At 40.6% G+C, this 13594-nt stretch overlaps 1 protein-coding gene across 1 annotated transcript in view; it reads left to right on the top strand.

Moving 5' to 3' along the window:
* Positions 1-1401: 1401 nt before the first annotated feature.
* Positions 1402-13594, top strand: part of LOC129867926 (thy-1 membrane glycoprotein-like) — a 31967-nt gene continuing 19774 nt past the window's right edge. Inside the window, exon 1 of the mRNA XM_055941414.1 lies at positions 1402-1843. The gene's annotated coding sequence lies outside the window, so the exon portion shown is untranslated. The remainder of the gene's footprint in view (positions 1844-13594) is intronic.

Raw genomic sequence — 13594 nt, forward strand, 5'->3', positions numbered from 1 at the left:
CCTGCGGCTAAGGAGTTGGACCTGCGGCTAAGGAGTTGGACCTGCGGCTAAGGAGTTGGACCTGCGGCTAAGGAGTTGGACCTGCGGCAGGAGTTGGATCAGCGGCTAAGGAGTTGGACCTGCGGCTAAAGAGTTGGACCTGCGGCTAAGGAGTTGGACCTGCGGCTAAGGAGTTGGACCTGCGGCAGGAGTTGGACCAGCGGCTAAAGAGTTGGACCTGCGGCAGGAGTTGGACCTGCGGCAGGAGTTGGACCTGCGGCAGGAGTTGGACCTGCGGCAGGAGTTGGACCTGCGGCTAAGGAGTTGGACCTGCGGCTAAGGAGTTGGACCTGCGGCAGGAGTTGGACCTGCGGCAGGAGTTGGACCTGCGGCAGGAGTTGGACCTGCGGCAGGAGTTGGACCTGCGGCAGGAGTTGGACCAGCGGCAGGAGTTGGACCTGCGGCAGGAGTTGGACCTGCGGCAGGAGTTGGACCTGCGGCAGGAGTTGGACCTGCGGCAGGAGTTGGACCTGCGGCAGGAGTTGGACCTGCGGTCGAAAGGTTGCCAGTTCGACTCCCAGACCGTGCACTGGAAGAAAAGAAAACAGTCGGAATTGATCTGACCACTGGAGGGCTGCTGGTTTCACATCCTCAAAATATTCCACTACTGTTGAGCACGGCCCTTAATTCCACAACATGCCCTCCATCCAGGGATGATGTACTGCAGCTTGTCTCAGTTGTATGTATGAGGTCCACTGTTTGAGGGTGTTGAGGACACATTTTTGTTGTTTACTGTAACTAAGTATATGTATTGTAAAGAGGTCAGACAGAGTTGACGTGGGCCGTCATTCAAACAAAGAGATGCCTCCCTGGTCACCATATTTCCAAACTATATTTGCATATAGTAACAAATTTAAAAAACAATGCTGGTTTTCTTTTGTCCATTATTTAGTTGTTTATTAAATTATATCTTAGCAAAAAATATTATTCTTTAATAGTAGTTAGCCATAATTCATAAATGGCACCATGCAGGGTTCTATATGGAACTATTTTGGTTCAGTGAAGAAGAACCTCTAGGGTTCTGCTCAAAGAACCCTATAAAATGGTTTTATGTACTGTAGAACCTTTGGGGGTTCCATACATGAAGCAAGCGATATAATCGTTTTTGTTTCTATAAGGAACTTTTTTTTCTAAGAGTGTATTGTTGTTGTGGTGATATGCTGCCACCTATTGGCTGAGCTGAAACTGCAGTTTAGAATCAAAGGTGGCTTCTGAGTCAAAACATAATAGTTCATGTCAGAGACGATAGAGAATGTGAGGCATCCCACTCCCTCATTTTTTTCTGGTAGTGGCTAGGCCGCTCTAGCCTGCTTATCACCCCCGCCCCGTGGAGAGGGTTCCCCAAAGACGGTAGAGAAAGGAGACATCTCAATGGCAATTTTTTTCTGGTCTGGGCTAACGGGGAGGGGACTAGGGGACAATCTCAATTGCATACTCCTCGCGTCCTCACTCCTCAAGGAGATTGTGATGAAGAGAGGATAGGAAAAGAAAGGAGAGGAAACGATAATGTTCTGTGATCCTCCTGTACTGGCTGGTGTCCTTGGCTGAGTCACTGCAGAGGAGAGAGACGAATCAGCACTCTCCCTCCCTCTCTTCTCTCCTGAGCAGTCTGCAGTGCTCCAGCCCAGGCTGCAGCTATAAAAAAAAAGCAGCATATAACGTCACCACCACTACTATCACAGCTCTACCAACACACTGAGATTCACCATCAGCCAGCGCCACAGAACACAGTCCAGAGACGAGATAAACAGGAAGCTTGTCGAGCACGAGACGGGACGTTTGGGTTCCAGAGGACACAGTTCAGGTATGTTCCTTGCCTTTCCTGTCTTAGACCGTTTCCCAAACTCTGTCCTGTGAAACCCTGTTCTGGACAGTGCAGAACTGGTGTAGAGTATGGAATGTGCTAAAAGGCGGAACTAGAGAGGACAGTCATGATGCTAGATGGCCATGCTAGAGAGAACAGTCATGATGCTAGATGGCCATGCTAGAGAGGACAGGCTTGATGCTAGATGGCCATGCAGAGAGAACAAATACTATATGCTAGTAGTAAATGCTAAATCAGCAGAGAGAGATACAGGCTAGTTTAACTAAAGCAGGTAAAGGCTAAATCAGCAGAGATACAGGCTAGTTTAACTAAAGCAGTTAAATGCTGAATCAGCAGAGAGACAGGCTAGTTTAACTAAAGCAGTTAAATGCTAAATCAGCAGAGAGACAGGCTAGTTTAGCTAAAGCAGTTAAAGGCTAAATCAAGAGAGAGACAGGCTAGTTTAATTAAAGCAGTTAAAGGCTATATCAGCAGAGACAGGCTAGTTTAGCTAAAGCAGTTAAAGGCTAAATCAGCCGAGAGACAGGCTAGTTTAGCTAAAGCAGATAAAGGTTAAATCAGCAGAGAGACAGGCTAGTTTAATTAAAGCAGTTAAATGCTGAATCAAGAGAGAGATACAGGCTAGTTTAGCTAAAGCAGTTAAAGGCTAAATCAGCAGAGAGACAGGCTAGTTTAGCTAAAGCAGATAAAGGCTAAATCAGCAGAGAGACAGGCTAGTTTAATTAAAGCAGTTAAATGCTGAATCAAGAGAGAGATACAGGCTAGTTTAGCTAAAGCAGTTAAAGGCTAAATCAGCAGAGAGACAGGCTAGTTTAGCTAAAGCAGTTAAAGGCTAAATCAGCAGAGAGACAGGCTAGTTTAGCTAAAGCAGTTAAAGGCTAAATCAGCAGAGAGACAGGCTAGTTTAATTAAAGCATTTAAAGGCTAAATCAGCAGAGAGACAGGCTACTTTAATTAAAGCAGTTAAAGGCTATATCAGCAGAGACAGGCTAGTTTAATTAAAGCAGTTAAAGGCTAAATCAGCAGAGAGGCAGGCTAGTTTAATTAAAGCAGTTAAATGCTGAATCAAGAGAGAGACACAGGCTAGTTTAATTAAAGCAGTTAAATGCTGAATCAAGAGAGAGATACAGGCTAGTTTAGCTAAAGCAGTTAAAGGCTAAATCAGCCGAGAGACAGGCTAGTTTAGCTAAAGCAGATAAAGGCTAAATCAGCAGAGAGACAGGCTAGTTTAACTAAAGCAGTTAAATGCTGAATCAAGAGAGAGACAGGCTAGTTTAGCTAAAGCAGTTAAAGGCTAAATCAGCAGAGAGACAGGCTAGTTTAATTAAAGCATTTAAAGGCTAAATCAGCAGAGAGACAGGCTAGTTTAATTAAAGCAGTTAAAGGCTAAATCAGCAGAGACAGGCTAGTTTAATTAAAGCAGTTAAAGGCTAAATCAGCAGAGAGACAGGCTAGTTTAATTAAAGCAGTTAAAGGCTAAATCAGCAGAGAGACAGGCTAGTTTAATTAAAGCAGTTAAATGCTAAATCAGCAGAGAGACAGGCTAGTTTAATTAAAGCAGGTAAAGGCTAAATCAGCAGAGAGACAGGCTAGTTTAATTAAAGCAGTTAAAGGCTAAATCAGCAGAGAGACAGGCTAGTTTAATTAAAGCAGTTAAAGGCTAAATCAGCAGAGAGGCAGGCTAGTTTAATTAAAGCAGTTAAATGCTGAATCAAGAGAGAGATACAGGCTAGTTTAGCTAAAGCAGTTAAAGGCTAAATCAGCAGAGAGACAGGCTAGTTTAGCTAAAGCAGTTAAAGGCTAAATCAGCAGAGAGACAGGCTAGTTTAGCTAAAGCAGTTAAAGGCTAAATCAGCAGAGAGAGACAGGCTAGTTTAATTAAAGCATTTAAAGGCTAAATCAGCAGAGAGACAGGCTACTTTAATTAAAGCAGTTAAAGGCTATATCAGCAGAGACAGGCTAGTTTAATTAAAGCAGTTAAAGGCTAAATCAGCAGAGAGGCAGGCTAGTTTAATTAAAGCAGTTAAATGCTGAATCAAGAGAGAGAGACAGGCTAGTTTAACTAAAGCAGTTAAAGGCTAAATCAGCAGAGAGACAGGCTAGTTTAATTAAAGCAGTTAAATGCTGAATCAGCAGAGAGACAGGCTAGTTTAACTAAAGCAGTTAAAGGCTAAATCAGCAGAGAGATAGGCTAGTTTAATTAAAGCAGTTAAATGCTGAATCAGCAGAGAGACAGGCTAGTTTAATTAAAGCAGTTAAAGGCTAAATCAGCAGAGAGACAGGCTAGTTTAACTAAAGCAGTTAAAGGCTAAATCAGCAGAGAGACAGGCTAGTTTAATTAAAGCAGTTAAATGCTGAATCAAGAGAGAGATACAGGCTAGTTTAGCTAAAGCAGTTAAAGGCTAAATCAGCCGAGAGACAGGCTAGTTTAGCTAAAGCAGATAAAGGCTAAATCAGCAGAGAGACAGGCTAGTTTAACTAAAGCAGTTAAATGCTGAATCAAGAGAGAGACAGGCTAGTTTAGCTAAAGCAGTTAAAGGCTAAATCAGCAGAGAGACAGGCTAGTTTAATTAAAGCAGTTAAATGCTGAATCAAGAGAGAGATACAGGCTAGTTTAGCTAAAGCAGTTAAAGGCTAAATCAGCAGAGAGACAGGCTAGTTTAGCTAAAGCAGTTAAAGGCTAAATCAGCAGAGAGACAGGCTAGTTTAGCTAAAGCAGTTAAAGGCTAAATCAGCAGAGAGACAGGCTAGTTTAATTAAAGCATTTAAAGGCTAAATCAGCAGAGAGACAGGCTACTTTAATTAAAGCAGTTAAAGGCTATATCAGCAGAGACAGGCTAGTTTAATTAAAGCAGTTAAAGGCTAAATCAGCAGAGAGGCAGGCTAGTTTAATTAAAGCAGTTAAATGCTGAATCAAGAGAGAGACACAGGCTAGTTTAATTAAAGCAGTTAAATGCTGAATCAAGAGAGAGATACAGGCTAGTTTAGCTAAAGCAGTTAAAGGCTAAATCAGCCGAGAGACAGGCTAGTTTAGCTAAAGCAGATAAAGGCTAAATCAGCAGAGAGACAGGCTAGTTTAACTAAAGCAGTTAAATGCTGAATCAAGAGAGAGACAGGCTAGTTTAGCTAAAGCAGTTAAAGGCTAAATCAGCAGAGAGACAGGCTAGTTTAATTAAAGCATTTAAAGGCTAAATCAGCAGAGAGACAGGCTAGTTTAATTAAAGCAGTTAAAGGCTAAATCAGCAGAGACAGGCTAGTTTAATTAAAGCAGTTAAAGGCTAAATCAGCAGAGAGACAGGCTAGTTTAATTAAAGCAGTTAAAGGCTAAATCAGCAGAGAGACAGGCTAGTTTAATTAAAGCAGTTAAATGCTAAATCAGCAGAGAGACAGGCTAGTTTAATTAAAGCAGGTAAAGGCTAAATCAGCAGAGAGACAGGCTAGTTTAATTAAAGCAGTTAAAGGCTAAATCAGCAGAGAGACAGGCTAGTTTAATTAAAGCAGTTAAAGGCTAAATCAGCAGAGAGGCAGGCTAGTTTAATTAAAGCAGTTAAATGCTGAATCAAGAGAGAGATACAGGCTAGTTTAGCTAAAGCAGTTAAAGGCTAAATCAGCAGAGAGACAGGCTAGTTTAGCTAAAGCAGTTAAAGGCTAAATCAGCAGAGAGACAGGCTAGTTTAGCTAAAGCAGTTAAAGGCTAAATCAGCAGAGAGAGACAGGCTAGTTTAATTAAAGCATTTAAAGGCTAAATCAGCAGAGAGACAGGCTACTTTAATTAAAGCAGTTAAAGGCTATATCAGCAGAGACAGGCTAGTTTAATTAAAGCAGTTAAAGGCTAAATCAGCAGAGAGGCAGGCTAGTTTAATTAAAGCAGTTAAATGCTGAATCAAGAGAGAGAGACAGGCTAGTTTAACTAAAGCAGTTAAAGGCTAAATCAGCAGAGAGACAGGCTAGTTTAATTAAAGCAGTTAAATGCTGAATCAGCAGAGAGACAGGCTAGTTTAACTAAAGCAGTTAAAGGCTAAATCAGCAGAGAGATAGGCTAGTTTAATTAAAGCAGTTAAATGCTGAATCAGCAGAGAGACAGGCTAGTTTAATTAAAGCAGTTAAAGGCTAAATCAGCAGAGAGACAGGCTAGTTTAACTAAAGCAGTTAAAGGCTAAATCAGCAGAGAGACAGGCTAGTTTAATTAAAGCAGTTAAATGCTGAATCAAGAGAGAGATACAGGCTAGTTTAGCTAAAGCAGTTAAAGGCTAAATCAGCCGAGAGACAGGCTAGTTTAGCTAAAGCAGATAAAGGCTAAATCAGCAGAGAGACAGGCTAGTTTAATTAAAGCAGTTAAATGCTGAATCAAGAGAGAGATACAGGCTAGTTTAGCTAAAGCAGTTAAAGGCTAAATCAGCAGAGAGACAGGCTAGTTTAGCTAAAGCAGTTAAAGGCTAAATCAGCAGAGGGACAGGCTAGTTTAACTAAAGCAGTTAAATGCTGAATCAGCAGAGAGGCAGGCTAGTTTAATTAAAGCAGTTAAATGCTGAATCAAGAGAGAGACAGGCTAGTTTAGCTAAAGCAGTTAAAGGCTAAATCAGCAGAGAGACAGGGTAGTTTAATTAAAGCATTTAAAGGCTAAATCATTAGAGAGACAGGCTAGTTTAATTAAAGCAGTTAAAGGCTATATCAGCAGAGACAGGCTAGTTTAATTAAAGCAGTTAAAGGCTAAATCAGCAGAGAGACAGGCTAGTTTAATTAAAGCAGTTAAAGGCTAAATCAGCAGAGAGGCAGGCTAGTTTAATTAAAGCAGTTAAAGGCTAAATCAGCAGAGAGACAGGCTAGTTGAACTAAAGCAGTTAAAGGCTAAATCAGCAGAGAGACAGGCTAGTTTAATTAAAGCAGTTAAAGGCTAAATCTAGAGAAGAGGGGTTGTGAGAGAGGAGGAGGGAGTGAGAGAGGGGGGGAGGGAGACAGGGTGTGTGCTGTATTCTAGTATTGTATCAATAATGTATTGCTGACGGGAGGCCTGCTGTTTCACGCTGGTAGGGTGTATGTGTGGCATATGAGGACAGGCCTCTAAACTGCAACCATTTTGGTTGCACATGCTTCTAAATATTTTGCTGTGCAACCTGGAAGTTTCCTTTGGGAGCACAAGTGTGCTTAGATGAAAACACAGTTTTAATGATTATGCTTTGCTGTATCGCTGCATCCGAGTGCCATAGACAGAAGAAGCGTTGCAGATTTGTGACTGCCATGGTTTCACCATTACTACAGAGAAAACAAAAACCATTCAAAAGATATAATGCTTTGTTTTTATCTTCCATTGGCGGGCCACATGTTTGTCTTCATAAACCATGTCGCGGGCCACATGTTTGTCTTCATAAACCATGTCGCGGGCCACATGTTTGTCTTCATAAACCATGTCGCGGGCCGTTCTAAAACTAATCGTGGGCCGCCAACCATTTGTTTGCTCTTTGTTCAGTTAGCTAGCTAACAAGACTTTACCAGTGTATCCAAACATTTGGGGGCTCAGAAAGAATGTTAAATCGATATCTTGTTCAGGAGATCAATGATCTTAGCAATGAATGGATGACTGATCTATTGCATGTTGTGACTCACAAATTATTTATAATTTCAATGACCGGTATTTGTATCAGTGTCTTTCTATAAACTAGGGTACCAGTGAGGATTTCCTACACTGTTGATAATTATCTGCCAGTATTTTCATGTCATTACCTTTAAGATATAAGGAGGATCATAGCTATATTCAATCAAATTCACAAGTTTATTTAAAACCTAGGTTTAACCCTTTATCCTGGTTGGTGTTTTGACAGATTTGTTGAAAATCGTGTGATGTAAAACATTACTTTTCTGTCTTTGCATTTATGGCAGTGTAAGTCATCATTATAACATATATGAAGCATTAATCAGTTAATTACATTGAACTTGAACCTGTATGAATCCTGGATCAGACAGCATTTTGTATAAAGATCTCAGAAATGCTGTATAACCACGTAACAGTTCATGTCTCCTTATGTTATGGACTGACTGTTTGACCTATTGCTATCCCCACCCTATGGAAAACATCTACCATAGTCCCCAATCCCCCAAAAATCTCCCCTGACTGAATTCAACCATTACCAACCTGTTGCTCTCATGTCACTGATCATGAAATACTTTGAAAGACTGGTTCTTAACTTCTTGATGCTAGGAGGCAGAATTTTTATGTTTGGAAAAATAACGTTCCCAATGTAAATGGCCTATTTCTCAGGCCCACATGCTAGAATATGCATATAATTGACAGATTAGGATAGAAAACACTCTAAAGTTTCCAAAACTGTCAAAATATTGTCTGTGAGTATAACAGAACTGATTTTGCAGGCGAAAACCTGAGGAAATCCAACCCGGAGATGCTTTAAAAAAAAAAAAATCCCTGTTCTGTTACCTGCCCCTCCTCCATTTAAAGGCGTATCAACCAGATTCCTTTTCCGATGGCTTCCTCAGGCTGTGACCAGGCTTTAGACATAGTTTCAGGCTTTTATTTTGAAAAATTAGTGAGATTTTTCAAAACGAGTCAGGTGTCCTTTGATTAGTTCCTGGCGCGAGAGGGGTAGCTCGACATTTTTCTTCTCTCTTTTATTGAGTAGGTTATCCTCCGGTTGAAATATTATCGATTATGCATGTTAAAAACAACCTGAGGATTGATTATAAAAAACGTTTGACATGTTTCTACGAACATTACGGATACTTTTTGGAATTTGTCTGCCTTTCAGGAACGGAACGAGGCTGTGGTTTTCTGAACATAACGCGCAACCCAAATGGCATTTTTTTGTTATAAAACTAATATTCATCGAACAAAAATAACATTTATTGTGTAACTGGGAGTCTCGTGAGTACAAACATTATCAAAGGTAAGCGATTAATTTTATTGCTTTTCTGACTTTCGTGACCAAGCTAATTTAATGCTAACTGTTCTAGCATTGACTGATACACTCACAAACACTTGGATTGCTTTCGCTGTAAAGCATATTTTCCAAATCTGGCACGATAGGTGGATTAACAACAAGCTAAGCTGTGTTTTGGTATATTTCACTTGTGATTGCATGATTATGAATATTTTTTTTTATTATTTTTTGAATTTGGTGCTCTGCAATTCAATGGTTGGAAAATGATCCTGGTAACGGGATACATAGCGCCAAGAAGTGAACCTGATTGAGAAATGGTTGGTGGGGATGTTCATGATCATGTCATGTCATTTGTTGTTTTATTATTGTTTTATTATGTCATTAAGGATGGTATAACAAGACAACTGTAACTCTGCGAGTGTACACATCCTAGTTATTGGATTTACATCTAAATGTTGTACAACTTAAATAATTAAATATGAAAATATTTGTGAAAAGATAGCAATGTGATTTTAGCCTTCTAAATGAGAAATTGTATTTCATATAAAGTTTTATCCAGTCAGTAACCACTGTATTTGAAAGTCTAGAACTTTGACCAAAGACACAAGGAAGATCTCATCAAACAACCATTGGTACATCTGATCTATCCATTCTAACAACCACAACAACCTAAGAAGCACTACAAAATACATTGTGACCTCTGGTGGACATAGTCTTACAACCACGATGATCAAGGACAGCTACGTGTAAATATGTATTGCATTCCTTTTCTGAATAAGTGGTTATTAGGGTGCTCTGTATTTGTATTTCCGTGAGTGTAGCTTACAAATGTCCCGACAGTTGAATTCCCTTTCCCTCTCTTTCAGGAATTCTCCATTTTGTTATAACCAAACTGCTTTGTTAGTCCACTTGGGACCGTTTTAATGCATTATGTTAATAATCAATAATAATACCGTGTGAGTGTTTATGTTTTTCTGTGTGGTTATGTAGCTAGTTAGTAAATAAATAATTAAGCCACTTTGTGTTTTGCTGAATCATCATTTAGGTTAGGGTTCGTGCAGAATTACAAGGTCAACGACATTCAGAATGAGACTGATATGAAGAAATTATTAATGGATGACTGGTATGATAATGATATATTTTGATAAAGTGTTGAGTTAATTTGAGAAACGGTAACTCATTAAACAGACTTTTTCCGCGGTGCCCCAAGTTAATAATGAGTTAATTGTTAAATGATTAATTTAATCACATAATTTTTAAACATAGTTAATTGATTTGATAAAATAACAGTCATCATGTTAATTGTAGTCGCATCACGCCATCTACATAGATGTGGAATTACTGGCCATTTTAGGAATGACCATTAATGGAACACTAGTCACTTTAATAATGTTTACATATTTTGCATTACTCATCTCATATGTATATACTGTATTCTATCCTATTCTACTGTATCTAAATCTATGCCGCTCTGTCATTGCTCGCCAAATATTTATATATTCTTAATAGGCGTCCCGCTAGCGGGACAACTTCCGGTGACACTGGAGGGCACGCAATTTAAATAAATGATCATAAAAATTATGGATATTAAACATTTAGGAACATACAAGTGTCTTGTATCGGTTAAAAGCTTAAATTCTTGTTAATCTAACTCCACTGTCTGATTTACAATAGGCTTTACAGCGAAAGCATGCCATGTGATTGTTTGAGTACAGTGCCCAACATCAAAATATTTTTCCACCAGCACAGGTTTCATAAATTCACAAATAGCGATTAAATGTTCACTTACTTTTTGAAAATCTTCCTCTGATTTGTCATCCAAAGGGTCCCAGCTACAACATGTAGTGTTGTTTTGTTAGGTAAAATCCTTCTTTATATCCCAAAAAGTCAGTTTAGTTGGTGCCATCGATTTGAGTAATCCACTCGTTCAACACGCAGAGAAAAGAATCCAAAAAGTTACCGCTAAACTTTGTTAAAACAAGTCAATGTAATCCTCAGGTACCCTAAAATTTAATTAAACTATAATATTTAATACGGAAAGAAGTATGTTCAATAGGAAAATATTATATTAGCAGGTGCGAGTACTCTTTGCCGCGCTCGCATAGACTGATTTCCAACTCTGAGTCCCAGTACTAATACTCATAATTCTTCCTCGTTTGGGAAGAAACAAGCCTGAAACCTTGAACAAAGACTACTGACATCCAGTGGAAGCCATAGATTCAATTTTTCCCCCTATACGTTCTAATGGAGAGCATGGGTTCTCAAAAAAAAATCAGGTTGGTTTTTCTTTGGAATTTCTCCTACCATATCTATTGTGTTATAGTCTCCTACATTATTTTAACATTTCTATAAATTCAGAGTGTTTTCTTTCCAATGGTACCAATTATATTTACACCCTGGCTTCAGGGCCTGAGCAACAGGCAGTTTACTCTGTCCATGTCAATCCCTTACTCAATCACATCCTTTTCAATCAGGCGGAAATGGAGAAAAGTTGACCCTGAAGAAGTTTTAATTCCATTCCTTTTCTTTAGATTTGTGTGTATTGTTGTGAAATGGTTAGATATTACTGTTAGGTATTTGTTACGGATACAGGTATTCTGTGTTGTTTGTTTTCTCTCCTTCTGCCCTAGTCACAGGTGGCAGTCATCAGTCGCCAATCAGTCGTCAATCTGAAGACACAACTGCTCCTTTTCCCTCACCCAATCACATACTTTCCCTTGGTTTAAAAGAAACCCAATCAGTTGTCTCTGGAGCGATCTCTCTTTTGTTTTTTTCCACCTGGCTAAGCCTACGCAACATTAATAAATACAGTTCATTAGGAATGAAGTTTGTGCAGTAGGTCTAATACACTGAACAAAATGATAAACACAACCATTTCAGGGATTTTACTGAGTTACCCTACAGGCTGTCTCCTCGTTGTTGGAGATGAGGCCTACCACAGTTGTGTCATCGGCAAACTTGATGATGGTGCTGTAGTCGTGCCTGGCCATGCAGTCATGAGTGAACAGGGAGTACAGGAGGGGACTGAGCACGCACCCCTGAGGGGCCACCGTGTTGAGGATCAGCGTGGCAGATGTTTTGTTACCTACCCTTACAAATTTGGGAAGGTTCGTTAGGAATTCCAGGATCCAGTTGCAGAGGGAGGTGTTTAGTCCCCGGGTCCTTAGCTTAGTGATGAGCTTTGAGGGCACTATGGTGTTGAACGCTGAGCTGTAGTCAGTGAATAGCATTCTCACATCGGTGTTCCTTTTGTCCAGGTGAGAAAAGGCAGCGTTGAGTGCAATAGAGATTCCACCATCTGTGGATCTGTTGGGGTGGTATGCAAATTGGAGTGGGTCTAGGGTATCGGGGAGGATGCTGTTGATGTGAGCCATGACCAGCCTTTCAAAGCACTTCATTGCTACAGATGTGAGTGCCACAGGTTGGTGGTCATTTAGGCACGTTACCTTGGTGTTCTTGGGCACAGGGACTATGGTGGTCTGCTTGAAACATGTTGGTATCACAGACTCAGTCAGGGACAGATTGAAAACGTCAGTGAAGACACTTGCCAGTTGGTCAGCTTATGCTCGGAGTACACGTCCTGGTAACCCGTCTAGCCCTGCGACCTTGTGGATGTTGAACTTTTTAAACGTCATACTCACATCGGCTACGGAGAGCGTGATCACACAGTCGTCCGGAACAGCTGATGCTCTCATGCATGTTTCAGTGTTACTTGCCTTGAAGCGAGCATAGAAGTAATTTGCCCGTCTGGTAGGCTCGTGTCACTAGGCAGCTCGCGGCTGGGCTTCCCTTTGTAGTCTGTAACAGTGAGCCCTTCCACATCCGACGAGCACCAGAGCCGGTGTAGTACGATTCAATCTTTGTCCTGTATTGATGCTTTGCTTGCTTGATGATTCGTTGGAGGGCATAGAGGGATTTCTTATAAACTTCCGGGTTAGAGTCCCGCTCCGTGAAAGCAGGAGAGATTTTTTCCCCTCTGGTTGCACATTTAACATGTTGGTAGAAATTAAGTAAAGCAGATTTAAGTTTCCCTGCATTAATGTCCCCGGCCACTAGGAGCGCCGCCTCTGGATGAGCGTTTTCTTGTTTGCTTATGGCCGTATACAGCTCATTGAGTGCGGTCTTAGTGCCAACATCGGATTGTGGTTGTTAATAGACAGCTACGAAGAAATATAGATGAACACTCTCTTGGTAAATAATGTGGTCAACAACTTATCACGAGATACTCTACCTCAGGCGAGAAAACCCCAAGATTACCTTAGATTTCGTGCACCAGCTGTTGTTTACAAATAAACACCCCTTGTCTTACCAGAGGCTGCTGTTCTATCCTGCCGAAAAGCGTAAAACCCGCCAGCTGTATGTCACCGTTCAGCCACGACTCAGTGAAACATAAGATATTACCGTTTCTAATGTCTCATTGGTAGAAAATGTTCCATTGATTGTACGTTGGCTAATAGGACCGATGGTAAAGGGAGATTACCCGCTCGGCGTTGGAGCCTTGCAAGGCACCTCGATCTTCGTCTCTTTCTCTTACGAATGAAGGCCTTGTCGGGCGTCTGAAGTAAATCATTCCTGTCCGACTCATTGAAGTAAAAGTATTGCCCAGTACGGGGTGAGTAATCGTTGTCCTGATATCCAGAAGCTCTTTTTGGTCATAACACACGGTGGCAGAAACATTATGTTCAAAATAAATTACAAATAATGCAAAACAACACACACAATTGGTTCGTAAAACGGCAGCCATCTCCTCCGACGCCATCATCTTCATGATGTCCTTTACATTTGTACCAGACTGGTGAGAGTGGTTCATTTTCAAAGTGACCCTGTAGCTGTTACTATA

The sequence above is a fragment of the Salvelinus fontinalis genome, chromosome 13, assembly GCF_029448725.1.
Source record: "Salvelinus fontinalis isolate EN_2023a chromosome 13, ASM2944872v1, whole genome shotgun sequence".
NCBI classification, from domain to species: Eukaryota; Metazoa; Chordata; class Actinopteri; order Salmoniformes; family Salmonidae; genus Salvelinus; species Salvelinus fontinalis.